Source organism: Saccoglossus kowalevskii, chromosome 13 (assembly GCF_978046115.1).
Source record: "Saccoglossus kowalevskii chromosome 13, keSacKowa6.1, whole genome shotgun sequence".
NCBI lineage: Eukaryota > Metazoa > Hemichordata > Enteropneusta > Harrimaniidae > Saccoglossus > Saccoglossus kowalevskii.
In genome coordinates, this window is record NC_140653.1 from 29,385,767 (window position 1) to 29,411,379 (window position 25,613).

Here is a 25,613-nt window from a genome sequence, read left to right on the forward strand (position 1 = left end):
CACGATCACATCATTGAGCAGATGTGCTAATAAATCGTGTGTTAGCTCGAATCTCGAGCCATATGATACGTGCCTATGCTAGTTGGTAATGATAATATGGTGTAAAGATCTAGTCGATGCATTCAGATATGTAATAAATGAAAGTTACTCGTGTTCAAGACAAACAATCTAGCGTGATACGCGTTGAAGTCGATACCAACCCAAACACGATTCACGCTGTTTCGGGTAATGGGGCGTGCATGTTCTCCGGGTTGACTCTTGCGTTATATAAGTGGTCATATATAAGAGTTGTTTTAAGTTAAGGAAAATCACAATGCGTCAACTTGTCAACTTTAATTTCAGAATTAGTCAACGAATCTGACGGTTCAATATGAGTCGAGAGGGGGTCAGACTACATACACTTAATTTAGTGAGTAGGGACGCTCTGAAGATGATTCGCAAATGATTTGTGGAAGTTTATACTGAACTAAATTTGGAAACGGAACTAGTTAGTTCTGAATATTAGTCTCATTATCGATTAGAGGCGATTTAACGGCCATCGAATTGGAACTAGAGTTGAGTTATTTCAATAAATATTTTAGAATAAAAGCTGGACGCTGTTATTCTGTACAACTGTACGACTATAAATACGACCCCAAACCATACTTTAATTCAAGGCTGTACCTACCACTTAGATGAATACCAGTATGCACCATCCAGGAAACTACATATTGTGTGTTGCACATAAGCATGGCTAGTTGTATCATTTGTGAAATAGACTGATACTTGGCCGCTAAGAAATAATCGATTGACAAAACATCGTAATCATAACGATCTACTAACCAAAGAAATCGATTCAAAGCAGAGCTCCATGTCCGTGACTGCGTTTCACAAGCCGATTTGGCGAGCGTTTTAATCACTTCAATTTCAGTACCGAAGCTAATTAAATCACTACTAAGAGTATAATGAAGATCCAATGACGGACACGGGTTTGCAAACAAATACGATTTGAGTCAACGGGAGTTATACTGAGACACATTACCAGTTAATTGTTTTGTCGTATATTTTTTGTTAGTGTTTATATCACAAGGCTGATACATCAAAGATTCATTTAGTGATAAATATTATTGTAATTTTCACCTGCAAACCCATGCGACATTGGTGGTCGAAGAGATCGGCACGCGATCAGTGAGCACTCACAGGATCTTATTTCATTTCCCTACAGTCACATCTCGTTACAATCAGTACTATAATCACAATCACGTACAAGGTTTCGAATCAGCGGAAATGGTTTCTTTACTGGTATATTTAATGGATAGACCATTCCTGCTGCGAGTGCCCACAAAAACCATCAGTAGAAACATCATCCAATTCAACAAATAAGTGCGCACAACCAAAACGACGTCGACGTATAATACATATCAATCCAAACTCACATAAACATTGATGTAAGTCGCAAAGAATTTTAAATCTATAACAAAATAGGCCTTAGATAAAAATGGCCATCTTTAAAAGCGACAGGGACATGAGACTTGATTTCCACTCTGAGTTAGTGTTCAATCCAGTCCATGCATTGCATCCACTGTTCTAGGATAGCGTGGGTACATATATCAGAGAGACAGAAAATGCGACGAGAGAAAATGGAACATTATTCGAGTGGTACAAGTCACGTGTCCTACTCGCTCTAAACGAGATCCCGGCGACCATTTTTTGTGTAATGTCTATTAAATAATCAAACATGCGTACCGTAATGATATATCATAGCTTACAGAATGTGTTATATCTATAAATTGTACGCAGGTCACATATAACACCAAGGACATGTAGTCAACCGTATAAATAGGTAATGACAAGTACACTAGACACCGCTGACCGTCTTAACCTATTGACAAACTAACCATGGTTTCTCTTGTGATTAAAAGGACCTATCTCATCAATATACATCAATATATCTTATGAACATATGTACATGCTCTGTCAAATCACCACCTTAAGTATGGAAATGTACTGTCCATTATAGTCACTGTGAGCAACATTGATGTTAGAAATGCAGTGGCGCCATCACGTGATTCTAATTGCATCACACTCAGTATTTGAGATACAACTTATTTTTTTGAAGTGGAGAGAAAGGTAATACAGCAGCAAACACGAAGAATTGAAAATGTAAATCGAGCCACGTTTCATCTAGTAAAACACAAGGCAAAAAACGGAAGATATAACTCCAATTGCAAAAATTGTTCCGAGCCTCAGTTTGGCGAAGAACGAATGAAAAACTACAAATTAATAAATCTGACATATTATAGGGTCACGAATTTGATACCCTGAATATATCCCATGTATTCATTTTTAAAGGCCAACAACTTGCCCACAGTTCGTAGTATGTGAGCTCCTATTCATGTCATCAACGAGCGTTCTGACTCATTTGCATAACCGATCGCCGTACATGGACGCCAATAACTGCTAGTTTACCCGATTGCGATTAAAAAATATAGTTATCACTGTATTTAAGGTTTAGGGATGCATTCGTAACATAATTACTAATTTTGAAGTCAATTCAAACCGTGGTCTTTTCATTATTGGTAAAACAAGTTTATGTGTGCGGAGAAGTCGAGGTTGCAAAAAAAACCCCTGAAACTACAAAAATACTCGAACTAATACAATTCTTAATAATAATAATTCAGGAAATATCGTAGCTTATTTTGCGATAGACATTCATGATGTCATTGTGCTTGCATAGACTAATGTATGATTCATTACACTTGTTTTACTGAACTGCCATGGCATATTAGATAAAGTACATCACTGTCCATTGAAAAAAATACAGTTAATACAATATTGTGACACAACGTCACGGCCCGACTATGACGTTTATAGGAATTGAAAGTAATTTTTACGAGTGATGCAGTGTGCCCCACGGCTGTAGAAAAGAAACGTTAAGCTTCTCAGAGGCACATTGACTTTCTTTTCAGTTTTTGCTGTATTGTCTCAGTCTGTGTAAAAATACCGAAAAGTATCATATGAGGAACTGTGATTTTCGCGGTTTTCTATAGTGTTTTAGCGGTGGCAATATTTCCCGGTATTCGTTCCACACTACGCTACATTTTGTTGACATGGATTTAAAAAATGACAACGGCACATATGGCGCAACTCCATAACGTCACGAGTATCAACTAGCTCTTCGAAATGATCAGATGACAACCTTTTTTAACACATAACTAACCCTGTCTGTCAAAACAACAGACAAGTCATTATTTTACGGAACTACACTTACGATCATATGCTAATTTATGCTAATGGAGCGTGACATATGAACGATCGCCGAAACGAGAATTCGCAGTTACGGCGACTTTTCGAAATCGGCAGAAGTTTTACTCTACTCAGTTATATTTTTGTTTTCAAATAAAATGTTGTCATTATTAAGAACTAATTTTCACAGCATACAGACAGACGGATGGACAGACAGACAGACGGACGGATGGACGGGCAGATGGACAGACAGACAGGGTAAAAGCCTATTCATGGGTGTCGAAAATAAAAAAATAAAAAACACTACAGCAGAATAGTTTAGTGGAATTGCTAGCGTCACCATTTGTAAGTAGGGCCACCCTATGTGGTCAATATTAAATATAAATATGACGTAGATGCAACACTGCCATTTGCTCGTTGTAATGTGAATGTAACGTTTGGTGGTCTAACACAACCTAGGCTGGAGGGCATGACAAGAAAAGCTCCATATATCGGATTATTTACTCTTTGTTTAGTCAACATTGATGTCAGGCGTGCGTGCACCATCGCGTGATGTCGATAGTAGGCATCACACTAAGTATTTGCAACACTGTTTTGAACATTGTATACCATGTAACCTACTTTTCCAGGTGGCGCGTTAAAGGCGGTGGATATTTTATATACTTTATATCGTAGGGCATTCTGAAAGTAGCCGTCCAACAAATAGGGATATTTTGTTTTTTCTATCATACGGGATCCTTAGAAAATATATCTTTATTGTACGACTTAAGGTAGTCGGTGACGTCATAGACTCAAATCGCGTGGAAGAACCAATCAAATTGTCAGTGTGGTATTGAAAATATAACATGGCTTTATCACATGGTTGTTGCTTAATACGTTTATTGTCAGTGTTCCACTAATACTCGACTTCCAATACAATTCGTGTTCACGGAAACTCTGTCAGTACATACGTCTGGTTCATTTACCCTTCTATCAGACAGTCTCGAACGAAATGAATAGAAAGTGAAGAAATTTAACAGTTGAACACACTGCGTTGTAGTAGAATATATAATATGTATAATATATAATGAATATATAAGATTAATACAATAACGTTTCACCATTTGTGAGTTATAATGAGGTCAACGTACGTTGGCAATATGCACTATAAATATGACGTAAAAATGCCATTTGCTTGTTTTACAAGATTATACTTCATATATATTAATATATGCGTTGTCGTGATATCCGTCGTAACGTTCCACGAATCATATTAATATAAGTGAAAGAACACTTTGAATGGAATATAGCACGGAGTGAATGGAGTATTAACTGTAAATCAGGTTCATACATTGTTGTACCAACGCGCACAGCGGGCAAATACCGGGCTGATTGGTCCACGACACACGACTTCATCTTTTGCGTACTTTGGAGTATGCGCGTGAAGCCACGTCAAACTGACAGTTGCGCACGTGTTAATTTAGCATAGCAATAAAGTCGTCCTAAGTATATATATCCCACACGTCAAGCAATAAAGTCACATTAGAGCTAACTCACTGTTAACTGATAATTATTGCACTAATCGAATGGAAATAATAGAAATAAACGCCCCTCGTGAAAACTCAAGTTTCACCTGGATACAGTTCTAGGTAGTTAAATGTCTGCACATCACAAGTACGAAGATTATGACTCTGAGGTATATTTCGAGCTAATGTTTATTGTTAGGTCTTGTGAAAAAAACGACATATGTAAGGAACACCATTACTGTACAAAGGCGTTTATTCTTGTAATATTCATCTGCCAATTGTCTTCAAACTTATCAGGTGGCGTCGGTTCCAACATAAAGCTAACCGTTTGTGTACCTCGTGAACATTTACCTAGGAACACAACTGTTGCATTCAGTTTCAACGGAGTAACTTTAGACATTTATTGCCACACACCCTAAAAGTTAACTATACATGTCACACGTTACCGTAGAAGGTAACTATACATTAACTAGAGTGTCTATAACAAGGAACTAAGTATGAGATTTGTTTGAAAACCCCTCTCTGAATGCGAAATGAGTCTTCGACAAAAACGAATACAATGTCGCTATTCAATATACTGTCAAACCACTGACAGCCTGCCTGCAGACAGTCTGCAAAGAACCCAAGTAAGCAAGTAAATTTATATAAATATAATTTATTAATTTATACAAAAACCAAATTTTATGTTTGTGAAAGAAATGTTCGTAAATATAAAACTGCATTCAAACATACACAACTAAACACTGACTAACAAATATTGCAACTTTTGCCAACTCAACATTCAATCTCGAACTTAGGCCACACAGACTTAATTTTATGGATGACATCCGCGCGCGCATTAAATTTCGCCTGTTCTCAAAAACAAAAAATCTTGAAGACTAGTCTCCGCAGATCGGTTTTCTGTTCGGAACTTGCTGACTCATATTGTCGCAAAGCGCCGGGTTTTCATATAACTCGTTTTGGACTACTTTAAAAGTGCCAATTTTGTCGTAAATGATGTGCACACGCGTATTGTGTTGCCGGGAATTCGAACATGGTGACCACGCCACCAAAATACGTGAGCATAACAGTTCAGAGGAAAAACGGAGGGATTGTTGTAGACTGGTACGCAATTGACTTGGCTATACGAGAGATTGGTAGCGGCAAGCGAGTTTTGCCCAGACAACTTTAAGGACATATTTTCCAGAGTGGCTGTCCCACGTTTCTTCTGCAACGATGAGAGAAATGGGAGAGGAGTGGAGGTGTATGGAGACCTAAAAGTCCAGCTGTGTAGAGAGGAGCAAGCAAGGACATTTCTGTATCATTGTAATGTTCTGTTAGTTATTGTCATAAAGTAGTGATATGTACATTCCGCCTTGACTTGTACTGAAAATGATGTTCATGCTGTACCATGAATGCAGTGTTTCTGACTGAAGGTACTTCATCATGACTACATGTACTAGAGATGTCTGAAATGGTTATACCTGTGACAGTAATACAGTATGAGATGTGTACATCAACATGTGCCTCCTACAAATAAAGACTTCTTGGTTTTTTTTGATACACTGTGTTCTGTGGTTCTATTCGTAATACCAGCTCCGTAGTCCTGTGGTTTTAGCAGCATTTTTTTTTTGGCAGGATTTTTTTTGCCCTCTCGCATTAGTTTTAGGGTCTCCAGAGGATGTCATCTATAAAATTAAATCAGTATAGCCTTATGAACAAGAATGAGATTATTAGTATTCGGTTAACTGGTTAGCCATGACTCATGACAAACAAGAAAGTGTCTGGTTAACTTGAATGTGTTTGGTTGACCATGTCATATTACAACAAAGAAAGTGTCTGGTTAACTAACTTGAATGTGTTTGGGAGGCCATATCATATTACAACAAAGTAAGTGTCTGGTTAACTAACTTGAATGTGTTTGGTTGACCATATTATATTACAACAAAGTAAGTGTCTGGTTAACTAACTTGAATGTGTTTGGTTGACCATGTCATATTACAACAAAATAAGTGTCTGGTTAACAAACTTGAATGTGCTTGGTAGGCCATGTCATATTACAACAAAGTAGGTGTCTGGTTAACAAACTTGAATGTGTTTGGTAGGCCATGTCATATTACAACAAAGAAAGTGTCTAGTTAACTAACTTGAATGTGTTTGGTAGGCCATGCCATATTACAACAAAGAAAGTGTCTGGTTAACTAACTTGAATGTGTTTGGTTGACCATGTCATATTACAACAAAGTAAGTGTCTGGTTAACTAACTTGAATGTGTTTGGTAGGCCATGTCATATTACAACAAAGAAAGTGTCTGGTTAACTAACTTGAATGTGTTTGGTTGACCATGTCATATTACAACAGAGAAAGTGTCTGGTTAACTAACTTGAATGTGTTTGGTTAACCATGTAATATTACAACAAAGTAAGTGTCTGGTTAACTAACTTGAATATGTTTGGTAGGCCATGTCATATTACAACAAAGAAAGTGTCTGGTTAACTAACTTGAATGTGTTTGGTTGACTATGTCATATTACAACAGAGAAAGTATCTGGTTAACTAATTTGAATGTGTTTGGTTAACCATATGTAATATTACAACAAAGTAAGTGTCTGGTTAACTAACTTGAATATGTTTGGTAGGCCATGTCATATTACAACAAAGAAAGTGTCTGGTTGACTAACTTGAATGTGTTTGATTGACCATGTAATATTACAACAAAGTAAGTGACTGGTTAACTAACTCGAATGTGTTTGGTTGACCATGTCATATTGCAACAAAATAAGTGTCTGGTTACTAACGTGAATATGTTTGGTTGAACGTGTCATAGTACAACATCGTAAGTGACTGGTTAACTAACTTGAATGTGTTTGGTAGGCCATGTTATATTACAACAAAGTAAGTGTCTGGTTAACAAACTTGAATGTGCTTGGTAGGCCATGTCATATTACAACAAAATAAGTGTCTGGTTAACAAACTTGAATGTGCTTGGTAGGCCATGTCATATTACAACAAAGAAAGTGTCTAGTTAACTAACTTGAATGTGTTTGGTAGGCCATGTCATATTACAACAAAGAAAGTGTCTGGTTAACTAACTTGAATGTGTTTGGTTGACCATGTCATATTACAACAAAGAAAGTGTCTGGTTAACTAACTTGAATGTGTTTGGTTGACCATGTCATATTACAACAAAGTAAGTGTCTGGTTAACTAACTTGAATGTGTTTGGTAGGCCATGTCATATTACAACAAAGAAAGTGTCTGGTTAACTAACTTGAATGTGTTTGGTTGACCATGTCATATTACAACAGAGAAAGTGTCTGGTTAACTAACTTGAATGTGTTTGGTTAACCATGTAATATTACAACAAAGTAAGTGTCTGGTTAACTAACTTGAATATGTTTGGTAGGCCATGTCATATTACAACAAAGAAAGTGTCTGGTTAACTAACTTGAATGTGTTTGGTTGACTATGTCATATTACAACAGAGAAAGTATCTGGTTAACTAATTTGAATGTGTTTGGTTAGCCATATGTAATATTACAACAAAGTAAGTGTCTGGTTAACTAACTTGAATATGTTTGGTAGGCCATGTCATATTACAACAAAGAAAGTGTCTGGTTGACTAACTTGAATGTGTTTGATTGACCATGTAATATTACAACAAAGTAAGTGACTGGTTAACTAACTCGAATGTGTTTGGTTGACCATGTCATATTGCAACAAAATAAGTGTCTGGTTACTAACTTGAATATGTTTGGTTGAACGTGTCATAGTACAACATCGTAAGTGACTGGTTAACTAACTTAAATGTGTTTGGTAGGCCATGTTATATTACAACAAAGTAAGTGTCTGGTTAACAAACTTGAATGTGCTTGGTAGGCCATGTCATATTACAACAAAATAAGTGTCTGGCTAACAAACTTGAATGTGCTTGGTAGGCCATGTCATATTACAACAAAGTAAGTGTCTGGTTAACAAACTTGAATGTGTTTGGTAGGCCATGCCATATTACAACAAAGAAAGTGTCTGGTTAACTAACTTGAATGTGTTTGGTAGGCCATGTCATATTACAACAAAGAAAGTGTCTGGTTAACTAACTTGAATGTGTTTGGTTGACTATGTCATATTACAACAGAGAAAGTATCTGGTTAACTAATTTGAATGTGTTTGGTTAACCATATGTAATATTACAACAAAGTAAGTGTCTGGTTAACTAACTTGAATATGTTTGGTAGGCCATGTCATATTACAACAAAGAAAGTGTCTGGTTGACTAACTTGAATGTGTTTGATTGACCATGTAATATTACAACAAAGTAAGTGACTGGTTAACTAACTCGAATGTGTTTGGTTGACCATGTCATATTGCAACAAAATAAGTGTCTGGTTACTAACTTGAATATGTTTGGTTGAACGTGTCATAGTACAACATCGTAAGTGACTGGTTAACTAACTTAAATGTGTTTGGTAGGCCATGTTATATTACAACAAAGTAAGTGTCTGGTTAACAAACTTGAATGTGCTTGGTAGGCCATGTCATATTACAACAAAATAAGTGTCTGGCTAACAAACTTGAATGTGCTTGGTAGGCCATGTCATATTACAACAAAGTAAGTGTCTGGTTAACAAACTTGAATGTGTTTGGTAGGCCATGCCATATTACAACAAAGAAAGTGTCTGGTTAACTAACTTGAATATGTTTGGTAGGCCATGTCATATTACAACAAAGAAAGTGTCTGGTTAACTAACTTGAATGTGTTTGGTTGACCATGTCATATTACAACAGAGAAAGTGTCTGGTTAACTAACTTGAATGTGTTTGGTTAACCATGTAATATTACAACAAAGTAAGTGTCTGGTTAACTAACTTGAATATGTTTGGTAGGCCATGTCATATTACAACAAAGAAAGTGTCTGGTTAACTAACTTGAATATGTTTGGTAGGCCATGTCATATTACAACAAAGAAAGTGTCTGGTTAACTAACTTGAATGTGTTTGGTTGACCATGTCATATTACAACAGAGAAAGTGTCTGGTTAACTAACTTGAATGTGTTTGGTTAACCATGTAATATTACAACAAAGTAAGTGTCTGGTTAACTAACTTGAATATGTTTGGTAGGCCATGTCATATTACAACAAAGAAAGTGTCTGGTTAACTAACTTGAATGTGTTTGGTTGACCATGTCATATTACAACAGAGAAAGTATCTGGTTAACTAACTTGAATGTGTTTGGTTAACCATATGTAATATTACAACAAAGTAAGTGTCTGGTTAACTAACTTGAATATGTTTGGTAGGCCATGTCATATTACAACAAAGAAAGTGTCTGGTTGACTAACTTGAATGTGTTTGATTGACCATGTAATATTACAACAAAGTAAGTGACTGGTTAACTAACTCGAATGTGTTTGGTTGACCATGTCATATTGCAACAAAATAAGTGTCTGGTTACTAACTTGAATATGTTTGGTTGAACGTGTCATAGTACAACATCGTAAGTGACTGGTTAACTAACTTGAATATGTTTGGTTGACCATGTAATATTACAACAAAGTAAGTGACTGGTTAACTAACTTGAATGTGTTTGGTTGACCATGTAATATTACAACAAAGTAAGTGACTGGTTAACTAACTTGAATGTGTTTGGTTGACCATGTCATATTACAACAGAGAAAGTGTCTGGTTAACTAACTTGAATGTGTTTGGTTAACCATGTAATATTACAACAAAGTAAGTGTCTGGTTAACTAACTTGAATATGTTTGGTAGGCCATGTCATATTACAACAAAGAAAGTGTCTGGTTGACTAACTTGAATGTGTTTGATTGACCATGTAATATTACAACAAAGTAAGTGACTGGTTAACTAACTCGAATGTGTTTGGTTGACCATGTCATATTGCAACAAAATAAGTGTCTGGTTACTAACTTGAATATGTTTGGTTGAACGTGTCATAGTACAACATCGTAAGTGACTGGTTAACTAACTTGAATGTGTTTGGTAGGCCATGTTATATTACAACAAAGTAAGTGTCTGGTTAACAAACTTGAATGTGCTTGGTAGGCCATGTCATATTACAACAAAGAAAGTGCCTGGTTAACTAACTTGAATATGTTTGGTTGACCATGTCATATTACAACAAAGAAAGTGTCTGGATAACTAACTTGAATGTGTGTGGTTGACCATGTCATATTACAACAAAATAAGTGTCTGGTTAACAAACTTGAATGTGCTTGGTAGGCCATGTCATATTACAACAAAGTAAGTGTCTGGTTAACAAACTTGAATGTGTTTGGTAGGCCATGCCATATTACAACAAAGAAAGTGTCTGGTTAACTAACTTGAATGTGTTTGGTAGGCCATGTCATATTACAACAAAGAAAGTGTCTGGTTAACTAACTTGAATATGTTTGGTAGGCCATGTCATATTACAACAAAGAAAGTGTCTGGTTAACTAACTTGAATGTGTTTGGTTGACCATGTCATATTACAACAGAGAAAGTGTCTGGTTAACTAACTTGAATGTGTTTGGTTAACCATGTAATATTACAACAAAGTAAGTGTCTGGTTAACTAACTTGAATATGTTTGGTAGGCCATGTCATATTACAACAAAGAAAGTGTCTGGTTAACTAACTTGAATGTGTTTGGTTGACCATGTCATATTACAACAGAGAAAGTATCTGGTTAACTAACTTGAATGTGTTTGGTTAACCATATGTAATATTACAACAAAGTAAGTGTCTGGTTAACTAACTTGAATATGTTTGGTAGGCCATGTCATATTACAACAAAGAAAGTGTCTGGTTGACTAACTTGAATGTGTTTGATTGACCATGTAATATTACAACAAAGTAAGTGACTGGTTAACTAACTTGAATGTGTTTGGTTGACCATGTAATATTACAACAAAGTAAGTGACTGGTTAACTAACTTGAATGTGTTTGGTTGACCATGTAATATTACAACAAAGTAAGTGACTGGTTAACTAACTTGAAAGTGTTTGGTTGACCATGTCATATTGCAACAAAGTAAGTGTCTAGCTACCCTTATCAAGATTGGTTAACCAGATAACATTGTAGCAAAACATGTCTAGCTATTCTAATTGACTTTGGTTAACCAGGTCACATTGTAAAATGAAATTGCCAGACTCTCTTGGAACCGTTTGGTTTTCTAGGTCACATTGCAAAAAAAAAAAATATCAAGCTACCCTGATCTAGATTGGGTAACCAGGTCACATTGTGACAAATTAAAAGAAGTGCCCGATTGTCTTGAAAGAGTTCGGTTAACCAGGTCACATTGCAACTCATTTGACTAATATTTGTCTGCATCGGGTAAGCGAGCATCGTTATTTGGATGCATTAGCAGAATTTATGAAACGGAGTTCGTGATTAAAAATCACGAGGTCGACATGGGCACCCATGAATACGAGGGGGTGGGCCGATTCTCCCGTTTCCTGAGCGTACGTATCTCAATATTCGCGACTCTTTGATGTACGCAAGCTAATTAAGTTGCCATTTCAAGGTAACTCCAGGAAATATGATACTCTAAACGACAAGAAGAGACGTCCATAGATCGTATCGAACACGCAATCATCAGCCGAATAGTATGTTATTTCAACATTACAAAGAACGTCTTTTCACATAACATCGTCTACCCCTAAAAGCTATACTCCCAAAGTAATGTGTACATCGAATGAAACCGTGGAAAACCTATTTAGTGAAGAGTCGTGTTTAGTAATAACCAAATTAACCCGTGTCCCTGGTGGATATGGCGTGTATGGTTGTCCAACAGCACGGTCGTACAAGCTAATTACATTGATACAAGATTATGCCGTTATCTCTTGTTCCTTGATTTTATTATGTTACTTTCCTTGTTCCTTCCCGATTAAAAGGGGATCCCAGTGGTCGGTAGAAGGGCATCTGACGAAAATGGTTATCTTCTGAGTTAATTAGTATTCTCGTGCGTGTTTCAGTTTTAAATTACACGCGCATTATGCAATTTACATTGGTATTTAGTAATAGCCTCCTCTGATCATATCATACATAGAATATCCATTCTATCCTCGTCTCGCCGTCGATGGCGTTCTCGCTCGATGTATGTCTAGAATGTATTGAACAGAACGATTCAAGTTAGCGCGGCCAATCATGAACATTCCGATCTTTTTGTTAGGTACTGTACCAGGGAAGAGCAAAAACTGAAATAGCGGTGGTGATATGATTGTGAGGGAGACAATGAAAGGGTGACATTTATTTTATATATCATGACATATTCGCCGACTTGGTTCGACCTTTGTCTGTACCATTCATATGATACTGATATTAATATGTGAATTTACATAACAATAAAACAATACATGTCTCTTCCTTTTTTTAAATAACTGTTGTTTGATTTCGTAGAGGAAGGTAAGGACCAGGTTACTGAGATAACAAAAAAAAACATAACTCGGACTCTTGTTATTTCAAACGATTCATACATATTGAAAACACCATATCACGATTAAATCATCGCACAGTAACGCAGAAATGTATTTCAAGCCAGTGTAAATCGTTGATGACGTTGACTAACTGATCTGACTGCGGCTCCATTAAACCTCTACCGAGAAAGTCTCACTGCCAATTTCGCCACCCCCTACTAGTATAGTCGATGTTCGTTCACCAATGATTTAACTTTACAGAATGGACACATACTTATAACGCGACCGTGCCACTAATGTGAACATATCAATGACCTAATATCGGAACTGATTGTTTTAACTTACGTGGTTTAGCAAATACGTTTATAAAGGTCAAACTCATGGCATGCCGCCAAGCTTAATTAGTTGTCTCCGACTGTTGACATCAATCATTACAAGTTGAACATGCTATGCCAAACCTACCACAACTTCTAAACGTTGGAACGGCGCATCTGGTGCATGAGGGGGGCATTGCCCGCCCCTCAATTACTGTAAACTTAGATAACCCCGAGGAAAGTATCGGAGGCGAAAACTGTGCATAATCAAGAAAGCAAATTCATTGTGATTACGCTGCATCGAACTTCTGCTTTATGTATGCATTCATCGTGAGCGTGCGACTTTGAGGTTATTGTAGCCTGTCAATTCAATTCGACGTTAAGTCATGTAACGTCACGAAATCCCTGTGTGTGAAAACGTGGGACAGCCGTCATTTACTGAAGTACAAGCATCAGATTATAATGAGGTGGCGAACCCCTTTTCCGCTTACGCAATTGTTCTCACTTAACGCATCGGCAATGAAATAAGAGTGCTTTTAGTCTCAAATTCGTGTCCCTTTGAGAGTATAATGAATTCATTCTCAGGACGTTTTGAACTCCCTTATGTTCGTCACATCGGGACATTTTTGATTAGCAATAAAAATGATTCAATTATGATGTCGTAACTATTTTATTGAAAAAAAAAGAAATGCTCGCACGAATGTGCTACCTTCCATGCGTAACAGCGCGTTATAATTGTGTGGCATCTACAGAGCTATCTGGGTCATACCTCATTTGGAAGAGAACACTTCCAACACTTCCCCTATGGTTTACCACTTCGCATATACCTTTGCGTCATACATCAATCGTTTAACTATTAAGAGAATATGCAAGCGTGTGCACTTAAACAGAACGCTGCCACGTCGACCTCCGCTGCGCGGTGGCGGCCAAATTGATCTTTTAATGTACTACCGGTACATAGTTTGCACATACTTTGGTGAGGTAAATTCCTTAATTGTTATACATTTTCGGGGATTTAACATTCAAATACACGACACATGCGATGTGTTGAACTACTAGCTAACCCGACATCAATCAAACAAGTTCCCAGTAGAGCCACTCAGGTAAGTCGGGCACCCAACCTTGAAAATGTGTTTTGAATGTCAAAGGATTTCACATTAGATTTTTTTCAGGGAACGGTTAAATGGCCTAGTTAGGTGTGCGTCTGCTTACCGTGCAAGTAAATTGCATATAAATATGGCTATATGTTGTAATATATAAGATATTAAATTTCCCAATAATTGTCCAATGCGTGGGAAAGGAGATATCGTAGTTTAGAAGTGACAGAATATATTATATACTCAAATTGGCAATTTGGCTGCATAATTTTAGATCCACCTGAGGCAACTAGACAGTTCTGCAAACAATCATTACAATGCTCTAATCTATGAATGTAAGAATGAAAAACGGTAAAATGTTGATATTGTTTGAATGTTTATTATTCGAAACAGACACATCATTCAATAATCAGTTTCCATTCAAGGAATGAGATGATTTAAAAAAAAATAAAATTGCATTTGATTGATGCATGCACACCTTTATAAATCATGAGAGATTATAGTACTAATTACTGTATACTTCAATGCATTATTCACCTGTTTTGAACAGTTGCTTAAAGACATTTATTGCAATTACTACTAATTAGACGTTTTATCGGCACTCATATCTGATAACGTCGTGGTCTAATCTTATTGAATTCAATACATTGTAGTATCATATCCATGACAACAATCATGATTATGTCCCTTGTATTGCGTGTTCCAATGTCACACATTGATACAAGACACTAACAAAACAATTAACTACAGTTAATCCCCAGTTTTCACGTATTCGCATCCTTCGCAACATTTATTGGAAATCACACAGACCATACAGACACTCCATGCGAAAAACAATCAAAGTCTTCACCCAATATACATTATATACAAGTTACTACTATCGAATGATATTCCCATTACGCTGACAATATATCAACACGTCACACATTTTATTTAAAAAATGTACCCCTTAGGCCAGGTTAGATAAATCATAAAAGTGAGGCTGACAAACTGGAGCCTATCACTGTGTGTGAAAAGTTTTTATTATTGCTTCACACTCTTACTTAGGGATCTGTCACTTGCCCTGGTTATATCACGGTTATCGAAGTTCTGCGCAAAGACGAGAATCGTCTTTCCATGTTTTACAATTTCACTAAACGGATTGTGACCTTTCAATCATTCGACGTATGATATAAGATCCAAACAGTGCAATATCAAAGTCTTTCCGAAGACTACGTTAGCGCAAAGTTCACAAAGAATAGTCTTTGGAGCGTCATGTTAATAAATGATATCACCAGACCAGAAGCGTATACGTATGTCTTTCTGAATCTAGGATAATTGCAAGTTTGGGACCAATCCATTCCCTGTTGATCAACCTCAAGTAATATGAGCGAGAAACATGTGCAGGCTTATCACATATCATTCCTCTAATAAATAAATCCACGCGACCTTTGTTATGCATCTGAACGTTGTTGTATTTTTTATTAGAGTCAGCAAAACCTGGCCATCTGTTTGGCCTTTTTAAACCTCTCTTCTTACTCCAATATTTTCTTAATATTTTATGCCGTCATGTTTCCGATTAAGATGCGATCTTTCACGAACGAAGATTTATTAGCGGTACGACTTTTCCCTCAGTACATTTATCACTTGTCACCATACCACATGGTTTTAACACTTCAAATCCATTTCAAGCGCGTGTGAAATGTACTTTACTCTAAAAGCTAAGCAGTTTACACAGAAAAGTAGCTATTGAACTGTATTTACGTAAATACACGATTTATTTAAATTATATTGGGATAAATACTTGGAAATGTAGGAAATAACGTTAGTGTAGTAACCGACAATGAGTGAATAAATCAAAACACGTAATAATGTGTATTATCTATTAATACAGGTTAAAACAGGAACATAAATACAATATGTATTAAGTACATAAATACAATACAATATTCTATTTGTACCGTCACTGTGTCCAGTTTGCCAATACCATGTTTACATAGGTCACGGAAACAGTGGTCGCCATGGCAACACTATTTGGAGGGGCGAATACAAGTCGCGTGACTCTCTCGCCCTCACCGAGATCTCGGAGTCCATGTGAGAATAAGATCTATCGTGCTGTTTGTCATGCATTTTTGCGGGCTGAAGAGGAGGGGAAGGGGGGGGGTGATTCACTACTTACTTATTCTCCCGTAATATAAACTATTCCTAGCTATTGAAGTCGGTCAAACAAAAACGGAGTCAAAATGATACGCCAAGGATATTATATACTATGAAAACAAAACAAAAAATACACATTTTATGCATTTAATTTGTCGTCACCCGAGTTCCAGAATGTGACTGAACCTAAACGTAGCATTGCCAATCATATTGCGAAATGAATACACACATTCAGCCAGATGCGAGTTAATGTTCTCTCTAGTATTGCCTCAAATGACAGGTCACATGCCAACTCAAGTGTTTCCCGAACATGTATTCTTTCAGCAGTAGCATAACATGGGGTTTTACTCGTAAAGAATTTATTGTCACTACAGCGGGCATACGGAAACACTCAGCGTCAATCCAATGAGTTCGATACTGTTCTATGCCAACCTCTTTGCGTATGAAAAAAACATGTGAATGAACTGGTATCAAACTGCTTTTTTACCAATCAGCCAGGAAATGCATTATGCTTACACCACTGAACTAATCACAGTATGAGTTACAATTATTGTGGTAACCATTCAAACTCAGTGACTGCCTGAACACATCTTGTCTACCGACTACATTCCTGAAAACTAATTTAATGTGAACCAGTATCGACATTTGTGTAACTACTATGCCCTAATACATGTGCCTGTCAGTAACAATTCCTGCAGTGTCTGAGTTTTGTTTTTGTATCTGATGAATCTTGTCGAATATGATTGTGTCGACATTCCAATCTAATATGACGGTGATCAGACGATTTACATATTTATAGTCGATTTGGAATAATTTTAAAAAAAGTAATAACCAAATAAGATTCACGAGATACGTGAAATCGACAATACACACATTGTCAGATTATATCCCGATATATGCAAAAACAAGCGATACATAAATACCACACAGCTGCAGCTGCTTTGTCTGATTTATACACACATAAATAAATATCGAGTTTATATCATAGGATTTTGCTTGACTATGTCAAATGTGACAAATCAGATTCAACTACCTTTAGTTGATTTGGTTATCTAGTTAGCAATGTCCCACCTCTCTTCTATCTATAATAAATGTACAGTCACCAGAGACAACATGGCCTCTTAGTCGCGTGACTTTGAACCACCTATCATACTCACAATATGGGCAGTGTCTCCTATTCGAAACTCGTGGAATTGCTCGTGAATTGCGAAGAAAAGATAATATAATATCCATATATAAAACGACCATTATGCTTTGATTACCTATTGCCGTGTAGGTAGCTATTCCAGGGTTGCTTGGTTCCTGTGGATCACTTTATCGTTCGTATTATTTTGTTCCTGGACTTGGATGATCTGGGGGTAGTAACTGGATATGACGTTATTTCTACAACAGCAGGTTGGTAACATATATTTTTATATGTAATAATATATAATTCGATTGGATTGGAGTTGTTGATCAGTAGTTTCAATCCCCTGAATAATGCTCAAAACTATTAGCCAGAAAAAGGTTTTCAAATATCAAGAATTGGGATAATTGCACTCATGACCAGTTATCGTCAAGTTCTGCGCCTGCGCATGGCAGTTACACAGATCTGTAAACAACGTTACACCTGTTGTTTGTTTTGCTTAGCACACTGGTGGGAGTACTGATGAGTGAAATTAAATTTGTTTCCATACTGACATTGTATGAAAACCCACTATAACAAGCGTAGGCCTCGTCAGAGTAAAGATAATAAAAACATAGTCTAAGCCTTCCGGAAAGGATAATGCTTCGAAAGTCAGTTAATTATTTAGAGGTCGTTAGCTCGACGTGTTCCTCCGTGGGCGAATGCTTCGAGACGGATTGTTAGGTAATTCAATATGCACTGTTAGAATGTTAACTAACTTTTCTGCAGCTTTTAAATGCTAGACAGAAGAGGGAATAAGTCAGTCTTCAATTTCGGTTATACAATGCTCCTATATTTACAGTTTAATCGGTTTTATGTTACATAATCTAAAGAAAGTTATCCCTTTCATTTTCCCACGTTAGTTTGACAATTGTGCTTTTACTTGATAAAACACAAATATGCATGAAACATACGTGTTCAGTTACTCCGTTTGGAATATATTACCCTATTTGTTATGGAGAAAACATTCTCATTTATTTCTATGCACAGGATACGACAATGTAGATATAATCTCGTTATGTATCTGCGTCATATATCTGTATTCTACGGTCGAGTTCAAAAGATGATGTTAGTAGATGGTCGACATAAGATGTCCAAAATCATCAAACACACATACAGAGACAGCTGATCATCACGGATTATGCTCATGGTGGCTTAATATTATGAATATTGATCGTTTAACACGTACCTTGAACTGAATAAATAGCATTTGGATATCCATTATAACTCAAACCAATAGGGCAAGTAGATAAACGGTCAAATTAAGGCAAACTCAGTTACTTGCACAAAGAGCCATTAATAAAATATAGCAATGCTCACCAAAGGTTAAAGGACAAAATTGATTGACGTCGACAATCCGAAAAAAATGCAGATAATATACGTAGTATTATGTCATTGAGGGAAAACTATATTCTCAATGCAAACACGATATCATTACAGTTATACAGCGAAATGATGTATGCTTGTAGAATGGAAGTAAACCAGCTGTTAGATGAATGATTACACACTCGGCAATAGGATGAAGTTTTAACGAGTGAAATCCCACTATAGTTACAACTGCGGTACGTAATGAAGTGCACAATACAGCGGAAACATTCCATAGATTCCATGAATGTTCATTCTGTTGTGGCTTATTCGGAAGGACGGGGATTTGTTTGCGCTGTTGGGGGTACCTGCACTTTGTCACACGCATAGATACATTCATGTGTTGCGGTGTTCGCGAAGAGTTTAACACTCAGGATTATGTGGTCGTTATGATGCGTCTACAATTGCGAAACTTGTTAGCTTTATCCCTATAGTTTGATATTGCAACTGTCGAACCGTGGCGTACATGATACATACCGACTATATACATTTTACTGACTATATATATATTTTCAATAAAGAAATAAACACATTAACTATGTATTTCTGGTATTTTTTCACTATCATTTCTATAAGCTCGTGATACGTTGAGTTTCAGTCATGATTTAATAGTCAGTGCTTTGGCAGAATTTACTGAGCGGCCAGTAAAATCACGTCGTTAAAGCACTGCGACAGTTATAAAGAACTAACGGGTGATTTAATTTGGCGAGTGTCTGCCATATGATCCATTACCTGAAAATTACACCAATTAGCACTTAATTTAATAATTAACACTCTTGTCTTGAAGTTTGAATATCTGAGCTTCAAATGAAGTAAAACGCATTTCTAATTTTATAAACAAAATTTATATACGTGAACATATTATAAGGGAGTGCGTGTTTTACATAAGTAAATGAATTTGTTTCCGACTTCATTATGGGTGGTACCCATCGAATTAAAGCCTATGGCAGGATCTACTCAGCTGCATTTTAGAATAGTGACTGGAGATTGTGTTGCATTTTCTAACGCCAATCTGGCACGATGTTACCGTTTTATATCGATCAATGGAGTCATCCTATAGGGAACAACCATAACAGCGTAAGGGTTTTGATGACTTTTTCACTTTACAATTTCACTAACGATGTGAAAATCATATAGCTAGATATTGCTTAATAGAACACCGTTTTCCCATTTTAAAAATATGAATTAGTTTTCAAAATATATTTGCAACGCCGGAATAATGGGGCGATTTGAGTTGGTAACACGAGTGAAACTTCTAATAATAATAAAGTACCCACCTTGAACACGAGAGTAGTTTTCTTTACTAGTCACGCAGACATCCAATACCAGCTCATAGGACAAAAGATGATTCCCTCTGATCCTTTCTCTTGTAGAATCGGATTCGATCACTCAGGACGTAATCCGCTGCTGAACAGAAGAAACGATCGTTTACCCTTACAGCACGGCTGCAACTCGGATTTTATGAGATAGTCTCCGAGATTAATGACCTATGACAGAAGGAAAGCGTATTAGTTGAAAAGGTCACAAATTTAAGCTCTCTACTTCAACGTGTCTTTGACGTGTAAAACACATTGCGTGAAGCAGAGAATATTTTATTTTTGTAAAATTCAATATTCTCGTATAAAAGGTTATGCAATGAGAGGTATTCTTAAAATGTTAACTACGCGTCGAGTAGATGAAAAGAGCCTGCTAGTCGTTGTGTTTATTTACTTAGAACGAGCGAGAAGATCTAAAGCCATTTTCAATAAGATCTTAACGTCCATATTCCATAGTCTCTGCCGAATAACCCGATTCTGTTTCCTTATGTGTAATTTAAAAAAAGGTCTTAACTCGCATTACAAGCAGCGATCAGCAAATTAGCATAATGGTAGTTAGATCCACTGTATGAGCCATGACAAAGATAAAACGTGTAATAACGAACCGAGGCGGCGACCTTTTGGAAAGATCAATTATTGTACAAGCCGTTCCACGATCTGCTCACCATATGTGTCGTAGTTGATGACTCGGTGCTATACCAATCATAGTTCAAAAATAACCTAGTTCTAATATAAAATAACACTCTTAGCATGTCTGGCTATATTATATTATTAATTAGGCGACGGTGAAATACCTAAATAATGACGATACGATACCTAGCCACCGATACCTAGTCGAAAACGTCCAATCTATATACAATGAGAGTAACACCAATATACAAACATTAATGGAGTATATTGATCAATGTTTAGTACTGCTCAACGAATGTGATCTTGAAAAGTGATCAAATAATCCATGCGATACCGTCACATACGATTAAACACGGAAATTACCGTATTTCTCCGTAACTGTGCTGTCTGTCGGAAAAGTGCATTTGTGCGATAATTGCCCTGCATTGACCATAAACTTCGTTTCTCTCATCATACACACGAGGGAGATGTAACAATTTCCATTGATTTTTTTTACGATAATCGCGATAGTCTTTCGGATGATTGTGTGGGAATGTTGGCATAATTACACTGGGGTCCGGTCATCAATAATGGGTAAAAAATAAACACTTGTTTGTGAGAGCAATATCACTATTTGTTGCCTGCCCGACGTGTCAGTGACGGGTTTGCCGAACATATTTGCTTCATATAAAAATATCTTAACTATCAAAACGGAGTGTCTTACTCAATATCCATTCTGGCTAGTTCGCTGTCTATTTCGGATGGCTAAAATTTCTTCAAAATTTTGAGAGCATTCCCGAAAGCAATAATGACCAGGACAGCAGCAATGCAGCGAACGATAATTTGGTATGCGCAGTATCGTTGCGCAGTAGTTTAAATGACGTCACCCATGTGATATACCATATAATACCCACTTGACGGGAAATATACCATATAATATCCATTTTTATTCAATGTCATTTGACTGTGTCTAAACCAATCATAGCATGTCTAACAACAGTAAGATGTGATAATTTCCGTTTATTCATGAAACCTTAACGACAATTGAACCATTATTAGTTTGAAAGTACAAATTTCGTTTCAAGATTTTCTCTGTATGAAATTACTCCCCTGTGAAAAACATATGACGGGTATGGAAGCAAACATCTTGAATTTAGAATTCTCAACACTGAACTTATTAACTAATTATTAATGCTAGTTAGTGAAGCGACTAGTTTCTGCTCAAATGATCTATTTTCTCCACCCCTAAAACGTGAAATAGTTTGCATTGGTGCTCAGTTGTTCAATTGCATGTTTTATCGTATGTTCATGATTTTGTTGATTTTAAACAACATGTCCCAAAACTGCACATGACGTTCTGGTTGTATAATGCATACTGTATCTGTACTGTATTTTTGCATATTTGTGCAAATAAACGTAATTTTTTCAATTTGTGAAATATGACAACCAGTTTGGGGACGGTTTAAAAGCAAGAATAATTTATTATAACACGTGACAATAAAGCGTTATCTCATGATAAAAAACGGGATCTCGTGTGACAATAACATGAGATAACATCGTGATAGTAATACTAGATTTCCGAATCATTTTTTATGAAATGTGCCCAATAGGCTTGCTTATAAAACTACTACAATATAAAATAATGTGAACTGATTCTGATATTACGTAAATTTAAGTAAATTTAGTTGAAACAGGTAGTCAAAGAGAACAATCACGAGACAAGTTCATGTTTAAATAACGCGCGCTGCAATCACAAGAATAAACCACCGAAAATGTCTAAACGATGTTCAGTAGTACCAATTAGCAATACAATAAACATTTTTTTAAGATGGTATATAATCGCCGTAGGACATTTGGGATTGCAATCTACTTTCATACGAAATTGATATTGAATGACTTGGTATAGCTATGAATAGAACATTAATCAGTCAAGTATCATCACCCCCGGGTAACGATATAGCTCCAGGCCAATACAATGGAGTTCAAGTTCAATTTATAAGCTGAAAGTGTCTAAGGTACTTGAACATTTTAACACAATCCCGCGGTAATAACAATATACTTGAGATATCGTAGGTAAAAATAGTCACATAAGATCGCTGGCAAGTTGTTTCTAGACCTGGTTTGTTACAAGCTATACTAACCGGTAACATTGTTGAATCAAATTAGTGAGTTTTCGTTTACTGCGAGATCTTGCATAATATATGAAAGGCACGGACCGAACGTCTGCCGCGAAAAATTGATTGAAAGATTATATTTTTAATTTTCATTTCTTTTTTTATAGCTCATTGTCGAAGTGCCGATCTTACAAGAGGGGGATATTACGTAGAGATGCCTTTACTTCATCAACATTGCAAATTCGTCAAAATTGACCATCGTCAAAATTGACCATCGTCAAAAGTGACCATCGTTGAATCCCACTTTTGTCTGCCCTGTTTCCCCGTTCCAGTTCACGCATAAGGCGGGATCCCGCAAGAAATGGTCTATTAATTACAAAAAAAAACACACTAATTATATTGACATAAAGCCAAATCACCAAATTTACTTTACACCCAGATGAACAAAATTCTATCGATGACAGGGTTAGTGGGTTTTTTAACAAGAATATGATCGTTTTTCATCTCAGAATGTGTGCTTTGTCCAGTGCGGGGTCGTCAGAATAAAATTTTATTTTCATCGGAATGTGAATATGAGATAAATGGAACTTATCTACTTGATTTATTTTACGTGACAAACAGTCATTAATACCCATCACACAACATATGTTGATTATTTGTGTCATGGGACCTACCATCAATATCGACACATTAAAGATGTTACAACATTTGTCTTAGAACACAAACTCAATAAATAAATAATCGTTGGGTAATTAATATTTAAATTCCCAGAATGGCGTGCCTTAACACAGAACAAAATAAAATAACATTCTGCTGAAATTTGTGAAAATTTAGAACACGCAAAACAGTCCCTTCCACATTATGACAACTATAACATATTCATCCGGGATATATTGGCATGTAGAAGATGCATACATAGGCCAATGTCTTAACAAGCACCCCAAAGTCGAAATTCCGCGTTTCCTGTTTCCCATGACCACCTAGATCAATATCAACGTGACGTTCCGCAATTCAGTAGCAAAATAGTATTCTATTCATTGTTGCTTGATGACAGCTGTCTGATCGTGAATATGCTAGAGATATTCAGGTTAAAAGAAACATGTCTGAAAGGCCGAGCTTGCGCATGAATAATAAAACAGGCAGACGGTGATGCGTAGCGACAAGGTTACCGATTAAAACGAACCCTGTGAATATGCAAATCAGTTGTCTTGGCGACACAGGTGATAAAATTACCAGAAGAAGGGAAGAACATATATCCCTAGAGATAACAGTTTGTAATTACACACTTAAAAACAGCCTACTTGGATTCGGGAAAAGCCTTTACGATCTCGACATTGGTAGGTTTGTCAACTTAGGCTACTTTACACAGCAAGTTACACTTTCCATAACAATCTATGGCAGTTATTTTTATGAGCTACTCAAACATACATTCCGTTAAATATTGATCGATCAGGTGTATATGTAAACCCACGCATGCAATAACGATGACACGTATTCATACACTTTTACTATTCCGTTCAGTATATTTGTCTCCTAAATGTCACTGAAAACATTGTTGACAAAAGACGCTAAATATACAATCTTACCTTTTTTAATGATATTCTTATTATATACGGAATATCCGCAACGTAACCACACTATTGAAACCACTAAATAATCAGCATAATTGTATTCAAAAGAATATTCTTTAGTAGGAAAAGTCGTAATCAACGTTTCCAGTGTTCCCGACATATTTACCTACTCTCTAATGTCCGAGAAATGTTAACAATTTAATTCATCTATACGATATGCAATCCGAGCCGTAACCAGAATACAAAATATACCGAATACGATTCTTGAAGCTCAGCCGAAAAAGAATGCAATGCTGGAGTATGTTTGCAATTTTAACACCGATTGGCACAAATCCATTTAAGTATTAACCACGCGGTGTTACATTACATTGTGGTGTAATTAGTGCTGCTAGAAATGAAAATGTAATCTGCTCACTAAACTACAATCAATGTAAGTACTGTCAGTGACCACGTGTCAGTGGTAAGCACAACATTTTGACCTGTTGGAAATCGCAAATTACAAACAACAATTAAGATGCTGTAGAGTGGGGTGGAACGTAAAATACTGATCGACCTTAACGATAAAAAAAATCTTTTCTGACATGCCCATGTGATGGCCTCTACTCACAAAGAAATGCATTTTGGCTCATATAGTTACACTAAATATGGTTCAGGCTATTAAACACAATTCACGTGGAACAGAGATAAAACGTATATACGTAAAATAATGAAATCGAATTAAGGTAGCGGGACTATTATTTGCATACTTGTTTTCATCTTTTAATTGTGACCAAATGACTACAAATAGACCCAGGAAAGTATATA

At 36.4% G+C, this 25,613-nt stretch overlaps 1 long non-coding RNA gene across 1 annotated transcript in view; it reads right to left on the bottom strand.

The window, feature by feature from the left end:
* Positions 1 to 20,686, bottom strand: part of LOC144351847 (uncharacterized) — a 29,476-nt gene extending 8,790 nt beyond the window's left edge. Inside the window, exon 1 of the long non-coding RNA XR_014931335.1 lies at positions 20,477 to 20,686. This is a non-coding gene — a long non-coding RNA (uncharacterized LOC144351847). The remainder of the gene's footprint in view (positions 1 to 20,476) is intronic.
* Positions 20,687 to 25,613: the final 4,927 nt, after the last annotated feature.